This window comes from Loxodonta africana, chromosome Y (genome assembly GCF_030014295.1).
Source record: "Loxodonta africana isolate mLoxAfr1 chromosome Y, mLoxAfr1.hap2, whole genome shotgun sequence".
Lineage (NCBI taxonomy): Eukaryota > Metazoa > Chordata > Mammalia > Proboscidea > Elephantidae > Loxodonta > Loxodonta africana.
The window spans coordinates 7,922,413-7,948,384 of NC_087370.1; positions in this window are offsets into that span (position 1 = coordinate 7,922,413).

The window sequence follows — 25,972 nt, forward strand, 5'->3', positions numbered from 1 at the left end:
CTCTGGGTACTGTCAACAGGCCTTCCTTCTGAGGTACCTCTGGGTACACTTACCAGGCCTTCCTTCTCAGATACCTCTGGGTACAGTCACCAGGCCTTCTTTCCGAGGTACCTGTGGGTACCGTCACTAGGCCTTCCTTTCGATGTACCTCTGGGTACAGTCACTAGCCCTTCCTTCCAGGTACCTGTGGGTACAGTCACCGAGCCTTCCTTCTGAGGTACCTCTGAGTAAAGTCAGCACGCCTGCCTTCTCAGATACCTCTGGGTACTGTCACCAGGCCTTCCTTCTGAGGTAACTCTGGGTATAGACACCAGTGCTTCCTTCGAGGTACATCTGCGTAGAGTCATCAGGCCTTCCTTCCGAGGTATGTCTGGGTACAGTCTCTAGGTCTTTCTACCGAGGTATGTCTGGGTACATTTACCAGGCCTTCCTTCCGAGCTCCCTCTGGGTACAGTCACCAGGCCTTCCTTCTGAGGTACCTTTGGGTACAGTCACCAGGCCTTCCTTCCCAGGTACGCCTGGGTACTGTCACCAGGCCTTCCTTCTGAGGTTTTCTGGGTACTGTCACCAGGCCTTCCTTCCGAGGTAACTTTGTTTTCAGTCACCAGTCCTTCCTTCCGAGGAACATCTGCGTACAGTCACCAAGCCTTGTACCAGAGTTACCTCTGGGTACAGTCACCAGGCCTTCCTTCCGAGGTACCTCTGGGTACAGTCAGTAGGCCTTCCTTCTGAGGTTACTCTGGGTAATGTCTCCAGGGCTTCCTTCTCCAGTACCTGTGGGTACAGTCACCAGGCCTTCATTCTCAGGTACCTCTGGTTATAGTCACCAGGCCTTCGTTCTGAGGTACCTCTGGGTACAGTCACCATGCCTTCCTTCTGAGGTACCTCTGAGTACAGTCAGTAGGGCTGCCTTCTCAGATACCTCTGGGTACATTCACCAAGCTTTCCTTCTGAGGTAGTTCTGGATGCAGTTATCAGGCCTTTATTCTGAGGTATCTCTGGGTACTCTCACCCGTCCATCCTTCTGAGCTATCTGTATGTCAAGTCACCAGGTCTTCCTTCCGAGGCACCTCTGGGTACAGTCACCAGGCCTTCCTTCCAAGGTACCTCTGGGAATAGTCAGCAGTCCTTCCTTCCGAGGTATCTCTGGGTACTGTCATCAGACCTTTCTTCCGAGGTAACTCTGGGTACAGTCATCAGACCTTTCTTCTGAGATAACTCTGGGTACAGTCAGGAGGCCTTCCTTCTTAGGTACATCTGGGTAATTTCACCAGGCCTTCCTTCCGAGGTACCTCTCGGTACAGTCACCAGGCCTTCCTTCTGAGGTACTTCAGGGTACAGTCAGCACACCTTCCTTCTCAGATACATCTGGGTAAAGTCACCAGGCCTTCCTTCCGATGTACCTCTGGGTATAGTCACCAGGCCTTCCTTCCAGGTACCTCTGGGTACAGTCAGCAGGCCTGCCTTCTCAGATACCTCTGGGTTCTGTCACCAGGCCTTCCTTCTGAGTTACCTCTGAATACATTCAGCAGGTCTGCCTTCTCAGATATCTCTGGGTACAGTCACCAGGCTTTCCTTCTGACGTACTTGTAGGTACAGTCAGTAGGCCTTCCTTCTGAGGTATCTCTGAGTATAGTCACCCGGACTTCCTTCTGAGGGACCTGTGTGCAGAGTCACCAGGCCTTCCTTCTGAGACACCTCTGGGTTCAGGCACCAGGCCTTCCTTCTGAGGTACTCTGGTTTCAGTCAGTAGGCCTTCCTTCCGTGGTTCCTCTGGGTATAGTTACCAGGCCTTCCTTCTCAGGTACCTCTGGGTACAGTCGCCAGGCCTTCCTTCCTAGTTCCCTCTTGGTACTGTCACCAGAACTTCCTTCGGAAGCACCTCTGGGTACAGTCACCAGGCCTTCATTCCAGGGTTACTCTGGGTACAGTCACCAGGCCTTCCTTCCGAGGTATCTCTGGGTTCAGTCATAAGGAGTTCCTTTGGAGGTAGTTCTGGGTATCCTTACCATGCCTTCCTTCCGAGGTACCTCTGGGTACAGACACCAGGACTTCCTTCCAAGGTATCTCTGGGTAGAGTCACCAGGACTTCCTTCTGAGGTATCTCTGGGTAGAGTCACCAGGCCTTCATCCGAGGTACCTGTGGGTAGTGTCACCAGGCCTTCCTTCCGAGGTTCCTCTGGGTACAGTCACCAGGCCTTCTTTCTGAGGTACCTCTGGGTACACTTACCAGGTCTTCCTTCTCAGATACCTCTGGGTACAGTCACCAGGCCTTCTTTCCGAGGTACCTTTGGGTACAGTCACTAGGCCTTACTTTCGATGTACCTCTGGGTAGAGTCACTAGGCCTTCCTTCCAGGTACCTCTGGGTATAGTCACCAGGTCTTCCTTCCGAGGTACCTCTCGGTACACTCAGTAGGCCTTCCTCCTGAGGTACCTCTGGGTAATGGCTCCAGGGATTCCTTCTCCTATACCTCTGGATACACTCACTAGGCCTTCATTCTCAGATACCTCTGGGTACAGTCACCAGGCTTTCATTCTCAGGTACCTTTGGGGAAAGTCACGAGGACTTGCTTCTGAGGTACCTCTGAGTACAGTCAGCAGGCCTGCCTTCTGAGGTATCTCTGGGTACAGTCACCCGGACTTCCCCCTGAGGTACCTGTGTGTAGAGTCGCCAGGCCTTCCTTCCGAGGCACCTCTGGGTACACTCACCAGGCCTTCCTTCTGAGGTACTCTGGGTACAGTCAGTAGGCCTTCCTTCCGAGTTACCTCTGGGTATAGTTACCAGGCCTTCCTTCTCAGGTACCTCTGGGTACAGTCACCAGGCCTTCCTTCTCAGGTACCTCTGAGCACAGTCACCAGGGATTCCTTCCGAGTTACGTCTGGGTACTGTCACCAGGCCTTCCTTCGGAGACAACTCTGGGTACAGTCACCAGGCCTTCCCTGCAGGGTTACTCTGTGTTCAGTCACCAGTCCTTCCTTCTGAGGAACCTTTGGGTACAGTCACCAGGCCTTCCTTCTTAGGTACCTCTGGTTACTGTCATCGTTCCTTTCTTCTCAGGTACCTTTGGGTGCACTTACCAGGTCTTCCTTCTGAGGTACCTCTGTGGACTGTCACCAGGCCTTCCTTCTGAGGCACCTCTGGGTACACTCATCAGGCATTCCTACTTAGGTACCTCTGGGTACAGTCACCAGGCCTTCCTTCCAAGGTACCTCTGTGTATAGTCACCAGTCCTTCCTTCCGAGGTAACTCTGGGTATAGTCATCAGACCTTTCTTCCGAGGTAACTCTGGGTAGTCATCAGACCTTTCTTCCGAGATACCTCTGGGTAGAGTGACCAGGCCTTCCTTCCGAGGTACCTCTGGGTACAGTAAGTAGGCCTTCCTTCTGAGGAACATCTGGGTAATGTCACCAGGCCTTCCTCCTGAGGTATCTCTGGGTACAGTTAGCAGGCATTCATTCTCAGGCACCTCTGGTTACAGTCACTACTCCTTCCTTCGGAGGTAGCTCTGGGTACAGTCACCAGGCCTTCCTTCCGAGGTAAGTACGGATACAGTCACCAGGCCTTTCTTCCGAGGTACCTCTGAGTATAGTCACCAGGCCTTCCTTCCGAGGTACGTCAGGGTACAGTCACCAGGCCTTCCTTCCCAGGTACCTCTGGGTACATTCACCAGGCCTTCTTTCCGAAGAACCTCTGTGTAGTGTCTCCAGGCCTTCCATCTGAGGTAACTCTGGGTAGAGTCACCAGACCTTTCTTCCGAGGTACCTCTGGGTACCGTCACCAAGCCTTCCTTCCGAGGTAAATTTGTGTACAGTCACCAGGCCTTCCTTCCAGGTACCTCTGGGTACAGTCACCAGGCCTTCCTTCCAGGTAACTCTGGAAACAGTCACCGGGTCTTCCTTCCGAGATACCTCTGGGTACATTCACCAGGCCTTCCTTCCGAAGTACCTCTGGGTACATTCACCAGGCCTTCCTTCCGATGTAACTCTGGATACAGTCACCAGGCCTTGTATCCGAGGTACCTCTGGGTATAGTCACCAGGCCTGCCTTCCCAGGTACCTCTCTGTACAGTCAGTAGGGCTTCCTTCTGAGGTACCTATGGGTAATGTCTCCAGGGCTTCGTTCTCCGGTACCTCTGGGTACAGTCACCAGGCCTTCATTCTCAGATACCTCTGGGTACAGTCACCAGGAATTCCTTCCGAGGTACCTCTGGGTACAGTCAGTAGGCCTTCCTTTTGAGGTACCTCTGGGTAATGTCTCCAGGGTTTCCTTCTCCTGTACCTCTGGATACAGTCACCAGGCCTTCATTCTCAGATACCTCTGGGTACAGTCACCAGGCTTTCATTCTCAGGTAACTTTGGGTACAGTCGCCAGGCCTTACCTCTGAGGTACCTCTGAGTACAGTCAGCAGGCCTGCCTTCTCAGATACCTCTGGGTACAGTCACCAGGCTTTACTTCTGACGTACTTCTGGGTACAGTCACCAGGCCTTCCTTCTGAGGTATCTCTGAGTATAGTCACCCGGACTTCCTTCTGAGGTACCTCTGTGTAGAGTCACCAGGCCTTCCTTCCGAGGCACCTCTGGGTACAGTCATCAGGGTTTCCTTCTGAGGTACTCTGGGTACAGTCAGTAGGCCTTCTTTCCGAGTTTCCTCCGGGTACTGTCACCAGGACTTCCTTCGGAAGCACCTATGGGTACAGTCACCAGTCCTTCCTTCGAGGCTTACTCTGGGTACAGTCACCAGGCCTTCCTTCCGAGGTATCTCCGGGTACAGTCATCAGACCTTCCTTCCGAGGTACCTTTGGGTTTAGTCACAAGGAGTTCCTTTGGAGGTACCTCTGGGTATACTCACCATGCCTTCCTTCCCAGGTACCTCTGGGTACAGATACCAGGCCTTCCTTCCGACGTATCTCTGGGTAGAGTCACCAGGACTTCCTTCCGAGGTATCTCTGGGTAGAGTCAGCAGGCCTTCTTCCGAGGTACCTGTGGGTAGTGTCACCAGGCCTTCCTTCCGAGGTATCTCTGGGTTCTGTCAACAGGCCTTCCGTCTAAGGTAATTCTGGGTACAGTCATCGGACCTTCTTCCGAGATTCCTCTGGGTACAGTCACCAGGCCTTCCTTCCGACGTAACTCTGGATACAGTCACCAGGCCTTTTACCCTAGGTACCTCTGGGTATAGTCACCATGCTTTCCTTCCGAGGTACCCCTCGGTACAGTCAGTAGGTCTTCCTTCTTAGGAACCTCTGGTTAATGTCTCCAGGGATTCCTTCTCCTGTACCTCGGGGTACAGTCACCGGGCCTTCATTCTCAGATACCTCTGGGTATAGTCATCAGGCTTTCCTTCTGACGTACTTCTGGGTACAGTCACCAGGCCTTCCTTCCGAGGTACCTCTGGGTACAGTCACCAGACCTTTCTTCTCAGATACTCTGGGTACAGTCACCAGGTCTTCTTTCCGACGTTTCTGTGGGTACAGTCACCAGGCCTTGCTTTCATTGTAAGTCTGGGTACAGTCACCACGCCTTCCTTCCAGGTAACTCTGGGTACAGTCACCAGGCCTTCCTTCTGAGGTCAATTTGGGTACAGGCACCAGGCCTTCCTTCCGAGATACCTCCGGGTAGAGTCACGAGGCCTTCCCTCCGAGGTACCTCTGGGTACAGTCACCAGGCCTTCCTTCCAAGGTACCTCTGTGTATGGTCACCAGTCCTTCCTTCCGATGTACCTCTGGGTACAGTCACCAGGCCTTCCTTCCGACGTACGGCAGGGTACAGTCAACAAGCCTTCCTTCCCAGGTACCTCTGGGTACAGACACCAGGCCTTCCTTCTCAGATACTCTCGGTACAGTCACCAGGTCTTCTTTCCGACGTTCCTGTGGATACAGTCACCAGGCCTTCCTTTCAATGAAACTCTGGGTACAGTCACCAGGCCTTCCTTCCAGGTACCTCTGGGTACAGTCACCAGGCCTTCCTTGTCAGATACATCTGGGTACATTCACCAGCCCTTCCTTCCATGTACCTCTGGGTACAGTCAGCAGGCCTGCCTTCTCAGATACTTCTGGGTTCTCTCACCAGGCCTTCCTTCGGAGGTACCTCTGGGTACAGTCACCAGGCTTTCCTTCCCTGGTACACCTGGGTACTGTCACCAGGTCTTCCTTCTCAGGTATCTCTGGGTACTGCCACCAGGCCTTCCTTCCGAGGTACCTCTGGGTACAGGCCCCAGTCATTACTTCCGATGTACCTCTGAGTACAGTCACCAGGACTTTTACCCGCGGTACCTCTGGGTACAGTCACCAAGTCTTCCTTCCAAGGTACCTCTTGGTATAGGCAGTAGGCCTGCCTTCTGAGGTACCTCTGGGTAATGTCTCCAGGGCTTCCTTCTCCAGTACCTCTGGGTACAGTCAACAGGCCTTCATTCTCAGGTACCTCTGGGTACAGTCACCAGGCCTTCCTTCGGAGGTACCTCTGGGTACAGTCAGCAGGGCTGCCTTCTCAGATACTTCTGGGTACAGTCACCATGCTTTCCTTTTGAAGTACTTCTGGGTGCAGTCACCAGGCCTTCCTTCAGAGGTATCTCTGGGAACAGTAAACCGACCATTCTTCTGAGGTATCCGGTTTGGAGAGTCACCAGGTTTTCATTCCGAGGCACCACCCTGTACAGTCACCAGGCCTTCCATCCGAGGTACCTCTGGGTACAGTCACCAGGCCTTCCTTCCAAGGTACCTCTGTGTATGGTCACCAGGCCTTCCTTCCGAGGTATCTGGGGTACAGTCATCAGACCTTTCTTCTGAGATAACTCTGGGTACAGTCAGTAGGCCTTCTTTCTGAGGTACATCTGGGTAATGTCACCAGGCCTTCCTTCCGAGGTACCTCTGGGTACAGTTACCAGGCCTTCATTCTCAGGCACCTCTGGATACAGTCACCAGGCCTTCCTTTTGAGGTACCTCTGGGTGCAGTCACCAGCCTTCCTTACGAGGTACGTCAGGGTACAGTCAACAGGCCTTCCTTCCCAGGTACCTCTGGGTACAGACACCAGGCTTTCCTTCCGAAGAACCTCTGGGTACTGTCTCCAGGCCTTCCGTCTGACGTAATTCTGGGATCAGTCACCAGAACTTTCCTCCGATGTACCTCTGTGTACCTTCATCAGGCCTTCCTTCCGAGGTACCTCTGGGTACAGTCACCAGGCCTTCCTTCTGAGGCACCTCTGGGTACATTCACCAGGTCTTCCTTCTCAGATGCTCTGGGTACAGTCACCAGGTCTTCTTTCCGACGTTCCTGTGGGTACAGTCACCAGGCCTTCCTTTCAATGTAACTCTGGGTACATTCACCACGCCTTCCTTTCAGGTACTTCTGGGCACAGTCACCAGGCCTTCCTTCTGAGGTACTTCTGGGTAGAGTCACCAGGCCTTCCTTCTCAGATACATCTGGGTACTGTCACCAGGCCTTCCTTCCGATGTACCTCTGGGTACAGTCACCAGGCCTTCCTTCCAGGTACCTCTGGGTTCAGTCAGCAGCCCTTCCTTCTCAGATACTTCTGGGTTCTCTCACCAGGCCTTCCTGCTGAGGTACCCCCTGGGTACAGTCACCAGGCCTTCCTTCCGAGGTTTGTCTGGGTACCGTTTCCAGGCCTTCCTTCCGAGGTACCTCTGGGCACAGTCACCAGGCCTTCCTTCTGAGGTACCTCTGGGGACAGTCACCAGGCTTTCCTTCCCAGGTACGCCTGGGTACTGTCACCAGGCCTTCCTTCTGAGGTATCTCTGGGTACTGTCACCAGGCCTTCCTTCCAAGGAACCTCTGGGTGCAGTCAAAAGGAGTTCCTTTAGAGGTACTTTTGGGTGTACTCACCATGCCTTCTTTCCGAGGTATCTCTGGGTAGAGTCTCCAGGACTTCCTTCCGAGGTATGTCTGGGTAGAGTCACCAGGCCTTCATCCGAGTTACCTGTGGGTAGTATCACCAGGCCTACCTTCCGAGGTACCTCTGGGTACATTCACCAGGCCTTCCTTCTGAGGTACTTCTGGGTACAGCCGCAAGGCCTTCCTTCTGAGGTACCTCTGGGTACAGTTACCAGGCCTTCCTTCTCAGAAACCTCTGGGTATAGTCACCAGGCCTTCTTTCCGAGGTACCTGTGGATACAGTCACTAGGCCTTCCTTCCGATGTACCTCTGGGTAGAGTCACTAGGCTTTCCTTCCAGGTACCTCTGGGTACAGTCACCAGGCCTTTCTTCTGAGGTACCTCTGATTACAGTCAGCAGGGCTGCCTTCTCAGATACCTGGGGGTACTGTCACCAGGCCTTCCTTCTGAGGTAACTCTGGGTACAGACACCAGGGCTTCCTTCCGAGGTACCTCTGGGTTCAGTCATCAGGTCTTCCTTCTGAGGTACGTATGGGTAGAGTCACCAGGGCTTCTTTCTAAGGTACGTCTGGGTACAGTCACCAGGCCTTCTTTCCGAGGTACCTCTGGGTACAGTCACCAGGCCTTCCTTCCGAGGTACGTCTGGGTACAGTCTCTAGGCCTTCCTTCTGAGCTATGTCTGGGTACAATTACCAGGCCTTCTTTCCGAGGTACCTCTGGGTACAGTCACCAGACGTTCCTTCCGAGTTAGCTTTGGGTACAGTCACCAGGCCTTCCTAACGAGGTACCTCTGGGTACAGTCACAAGGAGTTCCTTTAGAGGTACCTCTGGGTATACTCACCATGCCTTCCTTCCGAGGGATCTCTGGGTAGAGTCACCAGGACTTCCTTCCCAGGTACCTCTGGGTACATTCACCAGGCCTTCCTGCTGAGGTAACTCTGGGTACAGTCACCAGGCCTTCCTTCCGAGGTACTTCTGGGAACAGTCACAAGGCCTTCCTTTTGAGGTACGTCTGGGTACAGTTACCAGGCCTTCCTTCTCAGAAACCTCTGGGTACAGTTACCAGGCCTTTTTTCCGAAGTACCTGTGGGTACAGTCACTAGGCCTTCCTTCCGATGTACCTCTGGGTAGAGTCACTAGGCCTTCCTTCCAGGTAACTCTGCGTACAGTCACCAGGCCTTCCTTCTGAGGTACCTCCTATTACAGTCAGCAGGCCTGCCTTCTCAGATACCTGTGGGTACTGTCACCAGGACTTCCTTCTGAGGTAACTCTGGGTACTGACACCAGGGCTTCCTTCCGAGGTACCTCTGGGTACAGTCATCAGGCCTTCCTTCTGAGGTATGTATGGGTAGAGTCAACAGGGCTTCTTTCTAAGGTACGTCTGGGTACAGTCACCAGCCCTTCTTTCCGAGGTACCACTGGGTACAGTCACCAGGCCTTCCTTCCGAGATACGTCTGGGTACAGTCATCAGGCCTTCTTTCCGAGGTGCCTATGGGTACAGTCACCCGACAATCCTTCTGAGCTATCTGTGTGTAGAGTCACCAGGTCTTCATTCCGAGGCAACTCTGGGTACAGTCACCAGGCCTTCCTTCCGAGGTACTTCTGGGTACAGTCACCAGGCCTTCCTTCCAAGGTACCTCTGGGTATGGTCACCAGTCCTGCCTTCCAAGGTATCTCTGGGTACAGTCATCAGACCTTTCTTCTGAGATAACTCTGGGGACAGTCAGTAGGCCTTCCTTCTGAGGTACATCTGGGTAATGTCACCAGGCCTTCCGTCCGAGGTACCTCTGGGTACAGTTACCAGGCCTTCATTCTCAGGCACCTCTGGGTACAGTCACCAGGCCTTCCTTCTGAGGTAGCTCTGAGTACAGTCAGCAGGCCTTCCTTTCCATGTACCTCTGGGTATAGTCATCAGGCCTTGCTTCCGAGGTATGTATGGGTACAGTCACCAGTCCTTTCTTCCGAGGTACCTCTGGGTACAGTCACCGGGCCTTCCTTCCCATGTACCTCTGGGTAAAGTCAACAGGCCTTCCTTCCCAGGTACCTCTGGGTAGAGTCAGCATCCCTGCCTTCTCAGATACCTCTGGGTTCTGTCACCAGGCTTTCCTTCTCAGGTACCCCTGGGTACAGTCACCAAGGATTCCTTACGAGGTACCTCTAGGTACAGTCATCAGGCCCTCCTTCCGAGGTATACATGGCAAGAGTCATCAGGCTTTCCTTCTGAGGTTCCTCTGGGTACAGGCACCAGGCCTGTCTTCCGAGGTACGTCTGGGTAGAGTCTCTCGGCCTTCCTTCCGAAGTTGGTCTGGGTACCGTTTAAAGGCCTTCCTTCCTAGGTACCTCTGGGTACAGTCACCAGGCCTTCCTTCTGAGGTACCTCTGGGTACAGTCACTAGGCCTTCCTTATGAGGTACCTCTGGGTACAGTCACCGGGCCTTCCTTCTGAGGTACCTCTGAGTACAGTCAGCAGGGCTGCCTTCTCAGATACTTCTGGGTACACTCACTAAGCTTTCCTTTTGAGGTACTTCTGGGTGCAGTCAGCAGGGCTTCCTTTAGAGGTATCTCTGGGTACAGTCACCCGATCATCCTTATGAGGAATCTGTTTGTAGAGTCACCAGGTCTTCATTCCGAGGCACCTCCGGGTACAGTCACCAGACCTTCCTTCCAAGGTACCTCTGGGTATGGTCACCAGTCCTTCCTTCCGAGGTATCTCTGGGTACAGTCATCAGACCTTTCTTCTGAGATAACTCTGGGTAGAGTCAGCAGGCCTTCCTTCCGAGGTACCTCTGGGTATAGTCATCAGGCCTTGCGTCCGAGGTATGTATGCGTACAGTCACCAGGCCTTTCTTCCGAGGTACCTCTGGGTACAGTCAACAGGCCTTCCTTCCTAGGTACCTCTGGGTACAATCACCAGGCCTCCTTCCGAAGAACCTCTGGGTACTGTCTCCAGGCCTTCCGTCTTAGGTAATTCGGGGAAGAGTCACCAGACCTTTCTTCCGAAGGACCTCTGGGTACCGTCACCAGTCCTTCCTTCTGAGGTAAATTTGGGTACAGGCAGCAGGCCTTCCTTCCGAAGTATCTCCGTGTACAGTCACCAGGCCTTCCTTCCGAGGTACCTCTGGGTACAGTCTCCAAGCCTTTTACCCGAGGTACCTCTGGGTACAGTCTCCAAGACTTCCTTCCAAGGTACCTCTGGTATAGGCAGTAGGCCTTCCTTCTGAGGTACCTCTGGGTAATGTCTCCAGGGCTTCCTTCCCAGTACCTCTGGGTACAGTCAACAGGCCTTTATTCTCAGGTACCTCTGGGTACAGTCACCAGGCCTTCCTTCCAAGGTACCTCTGGGTATGGTCACCAGTCCTTCCTTCCCAGGTATCTCTGGGTACAGTCATCAGACCTTTCTTCTGAGATAACTCTGGGAACAGTCAGTAGGCCTTCCTTCTGAGGTACATCTGGGTAATGTCACCAGGCCTTCCTTCCGAGGTACCTCTGGGTACAGTTACCAGGCCTTCATTCTCAGGCACCTCTGGGTTCAGTCACCAGGCCCTCCTTCTGAGGTATCTCTGAGTACAGTCAGCAGGTCTTCCTTCCGAGGTACATCTGGTTATAGTCATCAGGCCTTGCTTCCGAGGTATGTATGGGTACAGTCACCAGTCCTTTCTTCCGAGCTACCTCTGGGTATAGTCAATAGGCCTTCCTCCCATGTACCTCTGGATAAAGTCAACAGGCCTTCCTTCCCAGGTACCTCTGGGTAGGGTCAGCATCCCTGCCTTCTCAGATACCTCTGGATTCTGTCACCAGGCCTTCCTTCTGAAGTACCCCTGGGTACAGTCACCAAGGCTTCCTTCCGAGGTACCTCTGGGTATAATTACCAGGCCTGTCTTCCGAGGTACGTCTGGGTAGAGTCTCTAGGCATTCCTTCCGAAGTTTGTCTGGGTACCGTTTAAAGGCCTTCCTTCCTAGGTACCTCTGGGTACCGTCACCAGGCCTTCCTTCTGAGGTACCTCTGGGTACAGTCACTAGGCCTTCCTTCTGAGGTACCTCTAGGTACAGTCACCAGGCCTTCCTTCCCAGGTACGCCTGGGTACTGTCACCAGGCCTTCCTTCTGAGGTATCTCTGGGTACTGTCACTAGGTCTTCCTTCCGAGGTATGTCTGGGTACAGGCACCAGGCATTGCTTCCGATGTACCTCTGGGTAGTCATCAGGCCTTTTACCAAATGTACCTCTGGGTACAGTCACCAAGACTTCCTTTCGAGGTACCTCTGGATATAGGCAATAGGCCTGCCTTCTGAGGTACCTCTGGGTAATGTCTCCAAGGCTTCCTTCTCCAGTACCTTTGGGTACAGTCACAGGCCTTCATTTTCAGGTACCTCCGGGTATAGTCACCAGGCCTTCCTTCTGAGGTACCGTTGGGTATAGTCACAAGGCCTTCTTTCTCAGGTACCTCTTAGTAAAGTCAGGAGGCCTGCCTTCTCAGATACCTCTGGGTACAGTCACCCAGTCTTCCTTCTGAGGTACCTGTGTGTAGAGTCACCACGTCTTCCTTCCGATTCACCTCTGGGTAAAGTCACCAGGCCTTCCTTTCGAGGTACCTCTCTGTACAGTCAGCAGTTTTTCCATCTGAGGTACCTCAGGGTACAGTAACCAGGCCTGTCTTCCGAGGTACGTCTGGGTAGAGTCTCTAGGAATTCGATCCGAGGTTTCTCTGGGTACCGTTTCCAGGCCTTCCTTCCGACGTACCTCTGGGTATTTTCGTCACGCCTTGCTTCCGAGGCATGTATGGGTACAGTCACCAGGCCTTTTCTCTAAGGTACCTCTGGTTACAGTCACCAGGCTTTCATTCCGAGGTTCGTCAGGGTACAGTCAACAGGCCTTCCTTCCCAGGTACCTCTGGTACAGACACCAGGCTTTCCTTCCGAAGAACCTCTGGGTACTGTCTCCAGGCCTTCCGTCTGAGGTAATTCTGGGAACAGTCACCAGAACTTTCTTCCGATGTACCTCTGGGGACCGTCACCAGGCCTTCCTTCCGAGGTACCTCTGGGTACAGTCACCAGGCCTTCCTTGTGAGGTACTTCTGGGTACAGTCACCAGGCCTTCCTTCTCAGATTCTCTGGGTACAGTCACCAGGTCTTCTTTCCGACGTTGCTGTGGGTACAGTCACCAGGCCTTCCTTTCAATGTAACTCTGGGTACAGTCACCACGCCTTTCTTCCAGGTACCTCTGGGTACAGTCACCAGGCCTTCCTTCTGAGGTACTTCTGGGTACAGTCACCAGGCCTTCCTTCTCAGATACATCTGGAACAGTCACCAGGCCTTCCTTCCGATGTACCTCTGGGTACAGTCACCAGGCCTTCCTTCCAGGTACCTCTGGGTACAGTCAGCAGGCCTGCCTTCTGAGAATCTTCTGGGTTCTCTCACCAGGCCTTCCTTTTGAGGTATCTCTGGGTAAAGTCACTACACCTTCCTTACGTTGTTTGTCTGGATACTGTTTCCAGGCCTTCCTTCCGAGATACCTCTGGGTACAGTCACCAGGCCTTTCTTCTGAGGTACCTCTAGGTAGTGTCACCAGGCCTTCCTTCCGAGATACCTCTGGGTACAGGCAACAGTCATTGCTTCCGATGTACCTTGGGGTACAGTCACCAGGAATTTTCCCCGAGGTACCTCTGGGTACAGTCAACAAGTCGTCCTTCCAGGTACCTCTGTGTTCAGTCACCAGTCCTTCCTTCCGAGGAACCTCTGGGTACTGTCACCAGGCCTTCCTTCTGAGCTACCTCTGGGTACAGTCACCAGGCCTTCCTTCCCAGGTACGCCTGGGTACTGTCACTAGGCCTTCCTTCTGAGGTATCTGTGGGTACTGTCACAAGTCCTTCCTCTTGAGGTACCTCTGGGTACAGGCACCAGGCATTGCTTCCGATGTACCTCTGGGTACAGTCACCAGATTTTACCCGAGGTACCTCTGGGTACAGTCACCAAGACTTCCTTCCAAGGTACCTCTGGGTATAGGCAGTAGGCCTGCCTTCTGAGGTACCTCTGGGTAATGTCTCCAGGGCTTCCTTCTCCAGTACCTCTGGGTACAGTCAACAGGTCTTCATTCTCAGGTACCTCTGGGTACAGTCACCAGGCCTTCGTTCTGAGGTACCTCTGGGTTCAGTCACCAGGCCTTCCTTCTGAGGTACCTCTGAGTACAGTCAGCAGGGCTGCCTTCTCAGATACTTCTGGGTACAGTCACCAAGCTTTCCTTTTTACGTACTTCTGGGTGCAGTCACCAGGCCTTTCTTCAGAGGTATGTCTGGGTACAGTCACCCGACCATCCTTCTGAGGTATCTGTTTGTAGAGTCACCAGGTCTTCATTCCGAGGTACCTCTGGGTACAGTTACCAGGCCTTCATTCTCAGGCACCTCTGGATACAGTCACCAGGCCTTCCTTTTGAGGTTGCTCTGAGTACAGTCAGCGGCCCTCCTTCCGAGGTACCTCTGTGTATAGTCATCAGGCCTTGCCTCCGAGGTATGTATGGGTACAGTCACCAGGGCTTTCTTCCGAGGTACCTCTGGGTACAGTCACCAAGGCTTCCTTCCGAGGTACGTCAGGGTACAGTCAACAGGCCTTCCTTCCCAGGTACCTCTGGGTATAGACACCAGGCCTTCCTTCCGAAGAACCTCTGGGTACTGTCTCCAGGCATTCCGTCTGAGGTAATTCTGGGAAGAGTCACCAGACCTTTCCTCCGAAGTACCTCTGGGTACCCTCACCAGGCCTTTCTTCTGAGGTACATTTGGGTACAGGCAGCAGGCCTTCCTTCCGAGGTACCTCTGGGTACAGTCACCAGGTCTTCCTTCCAATGTACCTCTGGGTATGGTCACCAGTCCTTCCTTCCGAGGTATCTCTGGGTATAGTCATCAGACCTTTCTTGTGAGATAACTCTGGGGACAGTCAGTAGGCCTTCCTTCTGAGGTACATCTGGGTAATGTCACCAGGCCTTCCTTCCGAAGTACCTCTGGGTAGAGTTACCAGGCCTTCATTCTCAGGCACCTCTGGGTACTGTCACCGGACCTTCCTTCTGAGGTAGCTCTGAGTACAATCAGCAGGCCTACCGTCCGAGGTACCTCTGGGTATTTTCATCAGGCCTTGCTTCCGAGATATGTACGGGTACAGTCACCAGGCCTTTTTTCTGAAGTACCTCTGGGTACAGTCACCAGGCCTTCCTTCCGAGGTATGTCAAGATACAGTCAACAGGCCTTCCTTCCCAGGTACCTCTGGGTACAGACACCAGGCTTTCCTTCCGAAGAACTTCTGGGTACTGTCTCCAGGCCTTCCGTCTGAGTTAATTCTGGGAACAGTGACCAGAACTTTCTTCCGATGTACCTCTGGGGACCGTCACCAGGCCTTCCTTCCGAGGTACCTCTGGGTACAGTCACCAGGCCTTCCTTCCCAGGTACCTGTGGGTAAAGACACCAGGTTTTCCTTCCGAAGAACCTCTGGGTACTGTCTCCAGGCCTTCCGTCTGAGGTAATTCTGGGTACAGTCACCAGACCTTTCTTCCGAAGTACCTCTGGGTACTGTCACCAGGCCTTCCTTCCGAGGTATATTTCGGTACAGTCACCAGGCCTTCCTTCGAGGTACCTCTGGGAAGAGTCACCAGGCCTTCCTTCTCAGATACTCTGGGTACAGTCACCAGGTCTTCTTTCCGACGTTCCTGTGGGTACAGTCACCAGGCCTTCCTTTCAATGTAACTCTGGGTACAGTCACCAGGCCTTCCTTCCAAGTACCTCTGGGTACAGTCACCAGGCCTTCCTTCCGAGGTACTTCTGGGTACGGTCACCAGGGCTTCCTTCCAGTTACCTCTGGGTACATTCAGCACGCCTGCCTTCTCAGATAGCTCTGGGTTCTGTCACCAGCCCTTCCATCTGAGGTACCCCTGGGTACAGTCACCAGGGCTTCCTTCCGAGGTACCTCTGGGTACAGTCATTAGGCCCTCTTTCCGAGTTATACATGGGAAGAGTCACCAGGTCTTAATTCTGAGGTACCTCTGGGTACAGTCACCAGGCCTTTCTTCCGAGGTACGTCTGGGTAGAGCCTCTAGGCCTTCCTTCCGAGGTTTCTCTGGGTTCCGTTTCCAGGCCTTCCTTCGGAGGTACCTCTGGGTACAGTCAACAGGCCTTCCTTCCCAGGTACCTGTGGGTAAAGACACCAGGTCTTCCTTCCGAAGAACCTCTGGTTACTGTCTCCAGGCCTTCCGTCTGAGGTAATTCTTGGTATAGTCACCAGAACTTTCTTCCGAAGTACCTCTGGATACTGTCACCAGGCCTTCCTTCCGAGGTAAATTTGGGTACAGTCACCAGGCCTTCCTTCGAGGTACCTCTGGGAAGAGTCACCAGGCCTTCCTTCTGAGGTACCTCTGGGTACAGTCACCAGGCCTTCCTTCTCAGATACTTTGGGTACAGTCACCAGGTCTTCTTTCCGACGTTCCTGTGGGTACAGTCACCAGGCCTTCCTTTCAATGTACCTCTGGATACAGTCACCAGGCCTTTCTTCCGAGGTACGTCTGGGTAGAGTCTCTAGGCCTTCCTTCCGAGGTTTCTCTGGTTCCGTTTCCAGGCCTTCCTTCCGAGGTACCTCTGGGTACAGTGACCAGGCCTTCCTTCCAAGGTACCTCTGGGTATGGTTACCAGTCCTTCCTTCCGAGGTACCTCTTGTACAGTCACCAGGCCTTCCTTCCGAGGTACGTCGGGGTACCGTCAACCTGCCTTCCTTCCCAGGTACCTCTGGGTACCGTCACCAGGCCTTCCTTCTGAGGTAAATTTGGGTACAGGCACCAGGCCTTCCTTCCGAGGTACCTCCGGGTACAGTCACCAGGCCTTCCCTCCGAGGTACCTCTGGGTACAGTCACCAGGCCTTCCTTCCAAGGTACCTCTGTGTATGGTCACCAGTCCTTCCTTCCGAGGTACCTCTGGGTACAGTCACCAGGCCTTCCTTCCGAGCTACGTCAGGGTACAGTCAACAGGGCTTCCTTCCCAGTTACCTCTGGGTACAGACACCAGGCCTTCCTTCTCAGATACTTTGGGTACAGTCACCAGGTCTTCTTTCCGACGTTCCTGTGGGTACAGTCACCAGGACTTCCTTTCAATGAAACTCTGGGTACAGTCACCACGCCTTCCTTCCAGGTACCTCAGGGTACAGTCACCAGGTCTTCCTGCTCAGGTACTTCTGGGTACAGTCACCAGGCCTTCCTTCTCAGATACATCTGGGTACAGTCACCCGGCCTTCCTTCCGATGTACCTCTGGGTACAGTCACCAGGCCTTCCTTCCCGGTACCTCTGGGTACGGTCACCAGGCCTTCCTTCCGAGGTACTTCTGGGTACGGTCACCAGGGCTTCCTTCCGATGTACCTCTGTCGACAGTCACCAGGCCTTCCTTCCAGGTACCTCTGGGTACATTCAGCAGACATGCCTTCTCAGATACCTCTGGGTTCTGTCACCAGCCCTTCCTTCTGAGGTACCCCTGGGTACAGTCATTAGGCCCTCCTTCCGAGTTATACATGGGAAGAGTCACCAGGTCTTAATTCTGAGATACCTCTGGGTACAGTCACCAGGCCTTTCTTCCAAGGTAAGTCTGGGTAGAGTCTCTAGGCCTTCCTTCCGAGGTTTCTCTGGTTCCGTTTCCAGGCCTTCCTTCCGAGGTACCTCTGGGTACAGTCACCAGGCCTTCCTTCCAAGGTACCTCTGGGTATGGTTACCAGTCCTTCCTTCCGAGGTACCTCTTGTACAGTCACCAGGCCTTCCTTCCGAGGTACGTCGGGGTACCGTCAACCTGCCTTCCTTCCCAGGTACCTCTGGGTACCGTCACCAGGCCTTCCTTCTGAGGTAAATTTGGGTACAGGCACCAGGCCTTCCTTCCGAGGTACCTCCGGGTACAGTCACCAGGCCTTCCCTCCGAGGTACCTCTGGGTACAGTCACCAGGCCTTCCTTCCGAGCTACGTTAGGGTACAGTCAACAGGGCTTCCTTCCCAGTTACCTCTGGGTACAGACACCAGGCCTTCCTTCTCAGATACTTTGGGTACAGTCACCAGGTCTTCTTTCCGACGTTCCTGTGGGTACAGTCACCAGGCCTTCCTTTCAATGAAACTCTGGGAACAGTCACCACGCCTTCCTTCCAGGTACCTCAGGTTACAGTCACCAGGTCTTCCTTCTGAGGTACTTCTGGGTACAGTCACCAGGCCTTCCTTCTCAGATACATCTGGGTACAGTCACCCGGCCTTCCTTCCGATGTACCTCTGGGTACAGTCAGCAGGCCTGCCTTCTCAGATACTTCTGCGTTCTCTCACCAGGCCTTCCTTCTGAGGTACCCCTGGGTAGAGTCACCAGGCCTTCCTTCCGAGGCTTGTCTGGGTACCGTTTCCAGGCCTTCCTTCCGAGGTTCCTCTGGGTACAGTCTCCAGGCCTTCCTTCTGAGGTACCTCTGGGTACAGTCACCAGGCTTTCCTTCCCAGGTACATCTGGGTACTGTCACCGGGCTTTCCTTCTGAGGTATCTCTGGGTACTGTCACCAGGCCTTCCTTCCGAGGTACCTCTGGGTACAGGCCCCAGTCATTGCCTCCGATGTACCTTGGGGTACAGTCACCAGGACTTTTACCCTGGTACCTCTGGGTACAGTCACCAAGTTTTCCTTCCGAGGTAACTCTGTGTTCAGTCACCAGTCCTTCCTTCCGAGGAACCTCTGGGTACTGTCACCAGGCCTTCCTTCTGAGCTACCTCCGGGTACAGTCACCAGGCCTTCCTTCCCAGGTACGCCTGGGTAATGTCACTAGGCGTTCCTTCTGAGGTATCTGTGGGTACTGTCACCAGGCCTTCCTTTTGAGGTACCTCTGGGTACAGTCACCAGACCTTTTACCCGAGGTACCTCTGGGTACAGTCACCAAGACTTCCTTCCAAGCTACCTCTGGGTATAGGCAGTAGGCCTTCCTTCTGAGGTACCTCTGGGTAGTGTCTCCAGGGCTTCCTTCTCCAGTACCTCTGGGTACAGTCAACGGGCCTTCCTTCTCAGGTACCTCTGAGTACAGTCAGCAGGGCTGCCTTCTCAGATACTTCTGGGTACAGTCACCAAGCTTTCCTTTTAACGTACTTCTGGGTGCAGTCACCACGCCTTTCTTCAGAGGTATCCCTGGGTACAGTCACCCGACCATCCTTCTGAGGTATCTGTTTGTAGAGTCACCAGGTCTTCATTCCGAGGTACCTCTGGGTACAGTTACCAGACCTTCATTCTCAGGCACCTCTGGATACAGTCACCAGGCCTTCCTTTTGAAGTTGCTCTGAGTACAGTCAGCGGGCCTTCCTTCAGAGGTACCTCTGGGTATAGTCATCAGGCCTTGCCTCCGAGGTATGTATGGGTACAGGCACCAGGCCTTTCTTCCGAGATACCTCTGGGTACAGTCACCAAGCCTTCCTTCCGAGGTACGTCAGGGTACAGTCAACAGGCCTTCCTTCCCAGGTACCTCTGGGTACAGACACCAGGCCTTCCTTCCGAAGAACCTCTGGGTACTGTCTCCAGGCCTTCCGTCTGAGGTAATTCTGGGAAGAGTCACCAGACCTTTCTTCCGAAGTACCTCTGGGTACCCTCAGGCCTTCCTTCTGAGGTACATTTGGGTACAGGCAGCAGGCCTTCCTTCCGAAGTCCCTCCGTGTACAGTCACCAGGCCTTCCTTCCGAGGTACCTCTGGGTACAGTCACCAGGTCTTCCTTCCAATGTACATCTGGGTATGGTCACCAGTCCTTCCTTCCGAGGTATCTCTGGGTATAGTCATCAGACCTTTCTTGTGAGATAACTCTGGGTACAGTCAGTAGGCCTTCCTTCTGAGGTACATCTGGGTAATGTCACTAGGCCTTCCTTCCGAAGTACCTCTGGGTAGAGTTACCAGGCCTTCATTCTCAGGCACCTCTGGGTACAGTCACCAGACCTTCCTTCTGAGGTAGCTCTGAGTACAGTCAGCAGGCCTTCCTTCCGAGGTACCTCTGGGTATTTTCATCAGGCCTTGTTTCCGAGGTATGTACGGGTACAGTCACCAGGCCTTTTTTCTGAGGTACCTCTGGGTACAGTCACCAGGCCTTCCTTCCGAGGTATGTCAGGGTACAGTCAACAGGCCTTCCTTCCCAGGTACCTCTGGGTACAGACGCCAGGCTTTCCTTCCGAAGAACCTCTGGGTACTGTCTCCAGGCCTTCTGTCTGAGTGAATTCTGGGAACAGTGACCAGAACTTTCTTCCGATGTACCTCTGGGGACCGTCACCAGGTCTTCCTTCCGAGGTACCTTTGGATACAGTCACCAGGCCTTCCTTCTGAGGTACCTCTGGGTACATTCACCAGGCCTTCCTTCTCAGATGCTCTGGGTACTGTCACCAGGTCTTCTTTCCGATGTTCCTGTGGGTACAGTCACCAGGCCTTCCTTTCAATGTAACTCTGGGTACAGTCACCAGGCCTTCCTTCTCAGATACATCTGGGTACAGTCACCAGGCCTTCCTTCCATGTACCTCTGGGTATAGTCAGCAGGAATGCCTTTTCAGATACTTCTGGGTTCTCTCACCAGGTTTTCCCTCTTAGGTACCCCTGGGTACAGTCACCAGGCCTTCCTTCCGAGGTAAATTTGGGTACAGTCACCAGGCCTTGCTTCGAGGTACCTCTGGGAAGAGTCACGAGGCCTTCCTTCTGAGGTACCTCTGGGTACAGTCACCAGGCCTTCCTTCTCAGATACTCTGGGTACAGTCACCAGGTCTTCTTTCTGACATTCCTGTGGGTACAGTCACCAGGCCTTCCTTTCAATGTAACTCTGCGTACAGTCACCACGCCTTCCTTCCAGGTATCTCTGGGTACAGTCACCAGGCCTTCCTTCTGAGGTACTTCTGGGTACAGTCACCAGGCCTTCCTTCCATGTACCTCTGGGTATAGTCAGCAGGAATGCCTTCTCAGATACTTCTGGGTTCTCTCACCAGGTTTTCCCTCTGAGGTACCCCTGGGTACAGTCACCAGGCCTTCCTTCCGAGGTAAATTTGGGTACAGTCACCAGGCCTTTCTTCGAGGTACCTCTGGGAAGAGTCACGAGGCCTTCCTTCTGAGGTACCTCTGGGTACAGTCACCAGACCTTCCTTCTCAGATACTCTGGGTACAGTCACCAGGTCTTCTTTCCGACATTCCTGTGGGTACAGTCACCAGGCCTTCCTTTCAATGTAACTCTGCGTACAGTCACCACGCCTTCCTTCCGAGTACCTCTGGGTACAGTCACCAGGCCTTCCTTCTGAGGTACTTCTGGGTACAGTCACCAGGCCTTCCTTCTCAGATACATCTGGGTACAGTCACCAGGCCTTCCTTCCGATGTACTTCTGGGTACAGTCACCAGGCCTTCCTTCCAGGTACCTCTGGGTACAGTCACCAGGCCTTCCTTCCGAGGTACTTCTGGGTACGGTCACCAGGGCTTCCTTCCGATGTACATCTGGGGACAGTCACCAGGCCTTCCTTCCAGGTACCTCTGGGTACATTCAGCAGGTCTGCCTTCTCAGATACCTCTGGGTTCTGTCACCAGCCCTTGCTTCTGAGGTACCCCTGGGTACAGTCACCAGGGCTTCCTTCCGAGGTACCTCTGGGTACAGTCACCAGGCCTTCCTTCTGAAGTACCTCTGTGTACAGTCACCAGGCCTTCCTTCCCTAGTACGCATGGGTACTGTCACTAGGCCATCCTTCTGAGGTATCTCTGTATACTGTCACCAGGCCTTCTTTCCGAGGTACCTCTGGGTACAGGCACCGGTCATTGCTTCCGATTTACCTCTGGGTGCAGTCACCAGGCCTTTTACCCGAGGTACCTCTGAGTACAGTCAGCATGGGTGCCTTCATAGATACCTCTGGGTATAGTCACCAAGCTTACCTTTTGAGGTACTTCTCTGTGCAGTCACCAGGCCTTCCTTCTGAGGTATCTCTGGGTACAATCACCCGACTATCCTTCTGAGGTATCTGTGTGTAGAGTCACCAGGTCTTCATTCCGATGCAACTCTGGGTACAGTCACCAGGCCTTCCATCCGAGATCCCTCTGGGTACAGTCACCCGGCCTTCCTTCCAAGGTACCTCTGGGTATGGTTACCAGTCCTTCCTTCCGAGGTATCTCTGTTTACAGTCATCAGACCTTTCTTCTGAGATAACTCTGGGTACAGTCAGGAGGCCTTCCTTCTGAGGTACATCTGGGTAATGTCACCAGGCCTTCCTTCCGAGGTACCTCTGGGTACAGTTACCAGGCCTTCATTCTCAGGCACTCTGGGTATAGACACCAGGCCTTCCTTCCCATGTACCTCTGGGAACAGTCACCAGGCCTTCCTTCCAAGGTACCTCTGTGTATGGTCACCAGTCCTTCCTTCCGAGGTACCTCTGGGTACAGTCACCAGGCCTTCCTTCCGAGCTACGTCAGGGTACAGTCAACAGGGCTTCCTTCCCAGTTACCTCTGGGTACAGACACCAGGCCTTCCTTCTCAGATACTTTGGGTACAGTCACCAGGTCTTCTTTCCGACGTTCCTGTGGGTACAGTCACCAAGCCTTCCTTTCAATGAAACTCTGGGTACAGTCACCACGCCTTTCTTCCAGGTTCTTCTGGGTACAGTCACCAGGTCTTCCTTCTGAGGTACTTCTGGGTACAGTCACCAGGCCTTCCTTCTCAGATACATCTGGGTACAGTCACCAGGCCTTCCTTCCGATGTACCTCTGGGTACAGTCACCAGGCCTTCCTTCCCGGTACCTCTGGGTACAGTCAGCAGGCCTGCGTTCTCAGATACTTCTGGGTTCTCTCACCAGGCCTTCCTTCTGAGGTACCCCTGGGTAGAGTCACCAGGCCTTCCTTCCGAGGCTTGTCTGGGTACCGTTTCCAGGCCTTCCTTTTGAGGTTTCTCTGGGTACTCTCACCAGGCCTTCCTTCTGAGGTACCTCTGGGTACAGTCACCAGGCTTTCCTTCCCAGGTACATCTGGGTACTGTCACCGGGCTTTCCTTCTGAGGTATCTCTGGGTACTGTCACCAGGCCTTCCTTCCGAGGTACCTCTGGGTACAGGCCCCAGTCATTGCCTCCGATGTACCTTGGGGTACAGTCACCAGGACTTTACCATGGTACCTCTGGGTGCAGTCACCAAGTTTTCCTTCCGAGATAACTCTGTGTTCAGTCACCAGTCCTTCCCTCCGAGGAACCTCTGGGTACTGTCACCAGGCCTTCCTTCTGAGCTACCTCTGGGTACAGTCACCAGGCCTTCCTTCCCAGGTACGCCTGGGTAATGTCACTAGGCATTCCTTCTGAGGTATCTGTGGGTACTGTCACCAGGCCTTCCTTCTGAGGTACCTCTGAGTACAGGCACCAGGCATTGCTTCCGATGTACCTCTGGGTACAGTCGCAAGACCTTTTACCCGATGTACCTCTGGGTACAGTCACCAAGACTTCCTTCCAAGGTACCTCTGGGTATAGGCAGTAGGCCTGCCTTCTCAGGTACCTCTGGGTAATGTCTCCAGGGCTTCCTTCTCCAGTACCTCTGGGTACAGTCAACAGGCCTTCATTCTCAGGTACCTCTGGGTACAGTCACCAGGCCTTCGTTCTGAGGTACTTCTGGGTACAGTCACCAGGCCTTCCTTCTGAGGTACCTCTGAGTACAGTCAGCAGGGCTGCCTTCTCAGATACTTCTGGGTACAGTCACCAAGCTTTCCTTTTTAGGTACTTCTGGGTCCAGTCACCAGGCCTTTCTTCAGAGGTATCTCTGGGTACAGTCACCCGACCATCCTTCTGAGGTATCTGTTTGTAGAGTCACCAGGTCTTCATTCCGAGGTACCTCTGGGTACAGTTACCAGACCTTCATTCTCAGGCACCTCTGGATACAGTCACCAGGCCTTCCTTTTGAAGTTGCTCTGAGTACAGTCAGCGGGCCTTCCTTCAGAGGTACCTCTGGGTATAGTCATCAGGCCTTGCCTCCGAGGTATGTATGGGTAGAGTCACCAGGCCTTTCTTCCGAGGTACCTCTGGGTACAGTCACCAAGCCTTCCTTCCGAGGTACGTCAGGGTACAGTCAACAGGCCTTCCTTCCCAGGTACCTCTGGGTACAGACACCAGGCCTTCCTTCCGAAGAACCTCTGGGTACTGTCTCCAGGCCTTCCGTCTGAGGTAATTCTGGGAGGAGTCACCAGACCTTTCTTCCGAAGTACCTCTGGGTACCCTCAGGCCTTCCTTCTGAGGTACATTTGGGTACAGGCAGCAGGCCTTCCTTCCGAAGTCCCTCCGTGTACAGTCACCAGGCCATCCTTCCGAGGTACCTCTGGGTACAGTCACCAGGTCTTCCTTCCAATGTACATCTGGGTATGGTCACCAGTCCTTCCTTCCGAGGTATCTCTGGGTATAGTCATCAGACCTTTCTTGTGAGATAACTCTGGGGACAGTCAGTAGGCCTTCCTTCTGAGGTACATCTGGGTAATGTCACCAGGCCTTCCTTCCGAAGTACCTCTGGGTAGAGTTACCAGGCCTTCATTCTCAGGCACCTCTGGGTACAGTCACCAGGCCTTCCTTCTGAGGTAGCTCTGAGTACAGTCAGCAGGCCTTCCTTCCGAGGTACCTCTGGGTATTTTCATCAGGCCTTGCTTCCGAGGTATGTACGGGTACAGTCACCAGGCCTTTTTTCTGAGGTACCTCTGGGTACAGTCATCAGGTCTTCCTTCCGAGGTATGTCAGGGTACAGTCAACAGGCCTTCCTTCCCAGGTACCTCTGGGTACAGACACCAGGCTTTCTTTCCGAAGAACCTCTGGGTACTGTCTCCAGGCCTTCCGTCTGAGTGAATTCTGGGAACAGTGACCAGAACTTTCTTCCGATGTACCTCTGGGGACCGTCACCAGGTCTTCATTCCGAGGTACCTCTGGATACAGTCACCAGGCCTTCCTTCTGAGGTACCTCTGGGTACATTCACCAGGCCTTCCTTCTCAGATACTCTGGGTCCCGTCACCAGGTCTTCTTTCCAATGTTCCTGTGGGTACAGTCACCAGGCCTTCCTTTCAATGTAGCTCTGGGTACAGTCACCAGGCCTTCCTTCTCAGATACATCTGGGTACAGTCACCAGGCCTTCATTCTCAGGCACCTCTGGGTACAGTCACCAGGCCTTCCTTCTGAGGTAGCTCTGAGTACAGTCAGCAGGCCTTCCTTCCTAGGTACCTCTGGATATAGTCATCAGGCCTTGCTTCCGAGGTATGTATGGGTACAGTCACCAGTCCTTTCTTCCGAGGTACCTCTGGGTGCAGTCAACAGGCCTTCCTTCCCATGTTCCACTGGGTACAGTCAACAGGCCTTCCTTCCCAGGTACCTCGGGGTAGAGTCAGCATCCCTGCCTTCTCAGATACCTCTGGGTTCTGTCACCAGGCTTTCCTCCTGAGGTACCCCTGGGTACAGTCACCAAGGATTCCTTCCTAGGTACATCTGGGTACAGTCATCAGGCCCTCCTTCCGAGGTATACATGGGAACAGTCATCAGGCTTTCCTTCTGAGGTACCTCTGAGTACAGGCACCAAGCCTGTCTTCCCAGGTACGTCTGGGTAGAGTCTCTCGGCCTTCCTTCCGAAGTTTGTCTGGGTACCGTTTCCAGACCTTCCTTCTTAGGTACCTCTGGGTACAGTCACCAGGCCTTCCTTCTGAGGTACCTCTGGGTACAGTCACCAGGCCTTCCTTCTGAGGTACCTCTGGGTACAGTCACCAGGCCTTCCTTTCGAGGTACCTCTCTGTACAGTCAGCAGTTTTTCCATCTGAGGTACCTCAGGGTACAGTAACCAGGCCTTCCTGCCAAGGCATCTCTGGGTACAGTCACCAGGTCTTGCTTCTGAAGTACCTCTGAGTACAGTCACCAGGCCTTCCTTCGGAAGTACCTCTGGGTACAGTCACCAGGCCTTCCTTCTCAGAAACCTCTGGGTACAGTCACCAGGCCTTCTTTCCGAGGTACCTGTGGATACAGTCACTAGGCCTTCCTTCCGATGTACCTCTGGGTAGAGTCACTAGGCCTTCCTTCCGATGTACTTCTGGGTAGAGTCACTAGGCCTTCCTTCCAGGTATCTCTGGGTACAGTCACCAGGCCTTCCTTCTGAGGTACCTCTGATT